This window comes from Elephantulus edwardii, unplaced genomic scaffold (assembly GCF_000299155.1).
Source record: "Elephantulus edwardii isolate Elephantulus edwardi_28Jun2011 unplaced genomic scaffold, EleEdw1.0 scaffold00297, whole genome shotgun sequence".
Classification (NCBI taxonomy): Eukaryota; Metazoa; Chordata; class Mammalia; order Macroscelidea; family Macroscelididae; genus Elephantulus; species Elephantulus edwardii.
The window spans coordinates 974,796-980,628 of NW_006400047.1; the positions used below are offsets into that span (position 1 = coordinate 974,796).

Consider the following 5,833-nt stretch of genomic DNA (forward strand, 5'->3'; position numbering starts at 1 on the left):
CAGTTGATCCTCCAGGAGGTTTTCAGAGGCAATAAGTCACATGGGAGGAGATTTCCTGTCTTTCTTCTGTGGAGCAGCTGGTGGATTTGAGCCATACTAGGGATATCGTAGCTAATGTTAGATGGATCTTAGCTGAAAGCAGTGAATACCAGAGGAATGTATATCTGTGTTTCATTGATTATGCAAACGCGTTTGACTGTATGGATCATAACAAACTGTGGCTGACTCTGAGAAGAATGGGAATCCCAGAATACTTGACCATGCTAATGCGAAACCTATACTTGGACCAAGAGGCAGTCATCAGAACGGAGCAGGGAAACACAAATTCAGGTACCAGCTGTCCTTCCTTTGGGACAACTGAGTTTGACAATTAATGGCCACACAGGACTCATATTTTATGCTGTCATTTATGACACCTTCCCGGCCCTCAGGCCAGTCTTTCATTGTTTTTGTTCAGACATTCCTCTAGGTCGTATAGCCCTGGTGTACAAGTTGCCGTCCCATGGTCACTTGTGGTTGCTGTGAGGCTGAACACTGTGACACTGATGTGTCAAATGCATTAATGGTTGGCTAACCAATGCCAGCTGAGAGTGGGGTGGAGCTCCCCAATTAAACAAGCGTGGAAGGAGGAATGGCTTGCCTCAGGAAACCCTATGAACTTGGGGAGAGGATGAAAGGCACCCAAGCGGCAAGGACTCTCCTTCACTGGGTCGCTATGAGTCGCCTGTGACTCGACGGCACTTAACAACAACAACAACAATTAGGAAAATAAATAAGTTACAATTCAGGATCATGAATAATTCAGACACAGTTCTTCAGTCAGGACTACTTCTTAGCCAGACCTGCTCATTGCCCTTTGTCTCTGCTCCTGGACCTTCCAGCCCTTGCCTGCCCAGTCTGGGCAAGTATTATAAAGCTCTTCAATTCCACTGAGTATACCGGAGGCAATGTCACCCTGAGTAAGCCTTGACTCAAAGAACTCAGCTTTTCTGCCCTGAACTGGGATGCCCACTGTCTCACACAGGACATAGCTGGCGTTATTTCTCTGCTGTGCTTGCTGCAGATTCTCTCCATCATATATTTTCTCCAATATTATAGTTCTTTCTGTTTCTTGGGTCTAGGAAGTTCTCAGAGCAAGGATTCAGGGTCCAAATGACACACCTCAATTCTGGCTATTCTTCTTGATGGTACTGAGAACACCTATTCTGCCTCTGGGATCTGTTTGCTTTCAAGCCTAGAAGAATGGGAAAAATGACTACTCTCTTCATTCAGGTTCCAGATACCTTATTTGCGTAGCCCCATCACATAATTCCACACACTTTATTTACAAGTTGTCCAACCTCATTGGTAGGCAACAAGCACCTTATTTACATAATCCTACCAATCCAATCATTTTATGAGAGTCACAAGACCATGGCTTTCTCAAAAAAATCATTGTCATTCAATTGAATCTAACTCATAGTGACCTTCATTTGATTTCTGAGGGAGGCGATGGCCCATTTTCCTCACTCAGAGTCATTGGTAGATTTGAACTGCTGTAGATGAGTTGCTTTTTCACTAACAATACAAAACACATTAAACTATGCCTCAAAAAACCCCCAAATTCAATACCACTGAGTAAAAAACAACTTATAGTTGAGCTTTCAGTGGGTTTTCAAAGGCTGTAGATCACATGGAAGAAGATTGCCCATCTTTCTCCCACAGAGTAGCTGGTGGATTTAAACCACTTGCCTTTGGGTTGGCAACACAGCTCCTTACCCACTAGGGCACCACAGCTTCTTATAGACTATGCATAGAAGGGCCATAGTAAGATGCACTGCAAGCAATCAAGACATCCATCATGACGCCATTTTGAAATCCTTGGTAGCCCTGCAGCTGCCAGACGGATAGGTTAACATTACCTCTCAAAGGTACATTTTCTATATGACTTCATTTCTATAAAACATGCTGAACAGACAAATCTATAGAGACAGGAGGCTGATTAATGGTTTCCAGAGACCAGGGAATGGAGGAATGAATGGTGAGTGATTCTTAATGGCATAGAGTTTCCTTAGGTTCCAGTGATGGTTATAAACTGTCAACATGACAGTGGGAAAAGGCAAAATGTTATCTGGGATTGGCTTCAGAAGAGGAACCACCACCGCAGAATCAAACTACTTAGACCAGGATGTACACAAGGTCACATATGACAAGTAGAGAAGGAACTAGAAAGGAAGTGATCCTTCCTTAAAAAGTGACTGAATAGCATAACTTCCCATGGTGCACAGAATGAGGTGGGCATATAACCCACATTTCCCATGGCCACACAACACTGGAGATTAAGGAAGAGGGACATAATTTAGACATAAACATGAAGAAGAGAAGCAGAGAGTGTCTAACCTACAGTAACAGCTTACTACACATACACGGTATGAGAAAATCCAAGATCATAGTTGTATTATAAACATATTTTTTCCTTTCAAATATGTGTTTCTGTTACGGCAGTGAAATCAGAAATGCTCTTTTGGCTGATCATTGTTGTAGCCTGAGCTGAGGCAAGGCCGAGGCTGCTTTGAAGTGTTCAAGGCCTTGAACTGATAAGACTTTGTAATTGCTTGTAGGCAAAGTGGGTGAACATTACAATTACGCTGTTCTTAATTAGTCTTACTCTATTTCTCTCAACAACCTTCTGAGAAGGCCCAAAGAACCAGATAGTGAACTAGGATTTTAACCAAGAGGACATTGGTGATTCAGCAGTAGAATTCTTGCTTTTCATGTGGGAGACACAGATTGGATTCTGAACCAATGCCACTCACGTGCAGCCACTAATCCATCTGTCACTGGAGACTTGTAAATTGCTGTGATGCTGAACAGGATTCATCAGAACTTTCAGATTAAGAAGGACCAGGAAGAAAGTTCTGGTGATGTGCTTCTGAGAGTTAACCCACACAAATACTATAGATCCCAATGACGGATTTGTTGCATACAGAACTACCATGAGTCAAACTGTATTCAACGGCAACTGAAAACAACAAAAAATGCTTACTCAAAGTCTGCTAGGTCCGTGCACCCAGCCTCTCCTGCCATGGCCACGCTTACCCACAACCCACAATTCCAGAACCTGCAGCAGTGGCACCACAAGCAGGGCTCTGAGCTCAGCCTGTGTCTCCTCTTCCACTCAGACAAGGAGCGCTTCAATCATTTCACCTTGACCCTCAACACCAACCATGGACAGATTCTACTGGATTACTCCAAGAACCGGTGACAGAGGAAGTGATGCAGATGCTGGTGGACCTGGCCAAGTCCAGGGTTGTGGAGGCCACCCGGGAACACATGTTCAATGGAGAGAAGATGAACTTCCCTGAGGGCCGAGCTGTGCTGCACCTGGCTCTATAGAACAAGTCAAACACTCCCATCGTGGTGGACACCAAGGATGTGATGCCTGAGGTCAACAGGGTACTGGACAAGATGAAGTCTTTCAATCAGCATGTCCAAAGTGGTGACTGGAAGGGGTACACAGGCAAGCCCATTACAGATGTGATCAACATAGGCATCAGGGGCTCTGACCTGGGACCCCTCATGGTGACTGAAGCCCTCAAGTCAGACTCTGCAGGTGCTCCCCAAGTTGGTTTGTCTCCAACATTGATGGGACATTGCTAAAACCCTGGCCTCACTGAGCCCTGAGTCTTCCCTGTTCATCATTGCCTCCAAGACTTTTACGACCCAGGAGACCATCACCAGTGCAGAGACGGCAAAGGAGTGGTTCCTCATGTCAGCAAAGGATCCTTCTGCAGTCGCAAAGCACTTTGTTGCCCTGTCTACCAAGCACGACCAAAGTGAAGGAGTTTGAAATTGACTCTCAAAACAGGTTTGAGTTCTGGGGTTGGGTAGGAGGATGGTACTCACTGTGGTCAGCCATTGGACTCTCCATTGCCCTGCACATAGGCTGTGACAACTTTGAGCTGCTCCCAGCGGCCCACTGGATGGACCAGCACTTCTGCCCTGTGCCCCTAGAGAAGAAAGCCCCTGTACTGCTGGTTCTGCTGGGGATCTGGTACATCAACTGCTCTGGTTGTGAGACACAGGCTATGCTACCCTATGACCAGTACTTCCACCACTTTGCTGTCTGCTTCCAGCAGGGTAACATGGAATCAAATGGGAGGTACATTACCTAGTCCAGTGTCTGTGTGGACCACCAGATGGGCCCCATCTTGTGGGGGGAGCCAGAGACCAATGGCCAGCATGCCTTGTACCAGCTTATCCACCAAGGCACCAGGATGATACCTTGTGACTTCTTTATCTGGGTCCAGACCCAACACCCTATATGGAATGAGTTGCATCAAAAGATCCTTCTGGCCAACATCTTACCCCAGGTCTTGATGAAGGGGAAGACAAAATAAGAGGCCTGGAAGGAGCTCCAGGTGACAGGAATGAGTCCAGAGGAATTGGAGAAAACTGCTGCCACACAAGGTCTTTGCAGGAAATCGCCCAACCAATTCCACTGTGTTCTCCAAGTTTATGCAATTTATTCTTGGAGCCTTGACTGCCATGTATGAGCAGAAGATCTTCATTCAGGGAGTCATCTGAGACATCAGCAGCTTCGACCAGTGGGGGGTGGAGCTAGGCAAGCAGCTGGCTAAGAAAATTGAACCTAAACTTGAAGGCACCAACCCAGTGATCTCTCATGATTCTTCCACCAATGGGCTGATCAACTTCATCAAGCAACAACAGAAAGTGTGAGCACAGAAGCTAATAAACTCATACTGAGCACCAAACCACCATCGTGACTGGTCCCTCTTGTCCTTACTGCCACAGTCTGCACTGCATGGTCCAACTCCACTCTGCCTACAGTACCTTTGGCTTGTGGACTCGGACCAAATGTCCCTCAGGGGAAGCTGTTCTGGACTCACCACACCGTCTCTCAGTGTCCACCAGCCCCTCTGTGTTGCTGGTTTACTGGAATGTTTCAGTGCAACTGGTTTTCAGACTCATGTTCACACTGTTTACATCCCAGGTAGAAAAAGAAAAGTACCACAAAGGAGGAAAAAAAAAAGTCTTCTAAATTCTGTTAAGTTGGTGCTCCTGCTGCTGCTATTATGTGATATCATCTTGGAGCCAACTCATAGCTTACCCTCCAGCAGGCTTTCAGAATTGGCAAATCACCTGGGAGGAAATCATCTAGCTGTCTGCTGCAGAGCAGCTGGTGGATTAGAATCATCTGCCTTTGGGTTAGCAGTATAACTCCTGACCTCTAGGCCACCAGCAGTGAGTTGGTGAGCTCACATGAATTTTTGAACCAGAAGGGAAAGGACTGGTTGAATGAAGGAGCAGCTGTGCCTTGATGATTCTGTTTGTAGCTTAAGTTATTTGATGTCTCTTACTGCCAACTCCAACGTAGTATGGCCCTGGGAAATATGGGTCACGTCCTCATCTCAGTGGAAACTGGCATTTTATCCATCCCGCTGCTATCAAAATGCAAGAGAACCATACTGCTGAGTGAAGCTTCTAGAGTTTGCTTGCATATCAATTTCCCAGTCACCCTTACCATCCCCACTTCACTTCCTGACTTGTAAACAGGCAGGATGAGAGCAGGTGACTGAAGTGTATGTATGATAACCAGTGAACTCTGCGTGCTCAGCATATCCTGTTATTGTGACAGTGCTGTCCCTGGGGAGAGGGAAGGGGTGCACACTGCACTGAGGGGCACTGTCAGAGGGGATGACATCAAACTATCCATACAATTTTTGTACAGTGTTTCAGCAAACAATTTATTTTTTTTTTTACAGTGTCTTTGGAGTAATTACAACCCTAGAAACATTTTTTATAAGCCCAGCTGACATGTTCAGTATATCTA

At 45.8% G+C, this 5,833-nt stretch overlaps 1 pseudogene; it reads left to right on the forward strand.

Annotated features, from left to right (window-relative positions):
• Positions 1–3,061: 3,061 nt before the first annotated feature.
• Positions 3,062–4,719, forward strand: LOC102846225 (annotated as a pseudogene).
• Positions 4,720–5,833: the final 1,114 nt, after the last annotated feature.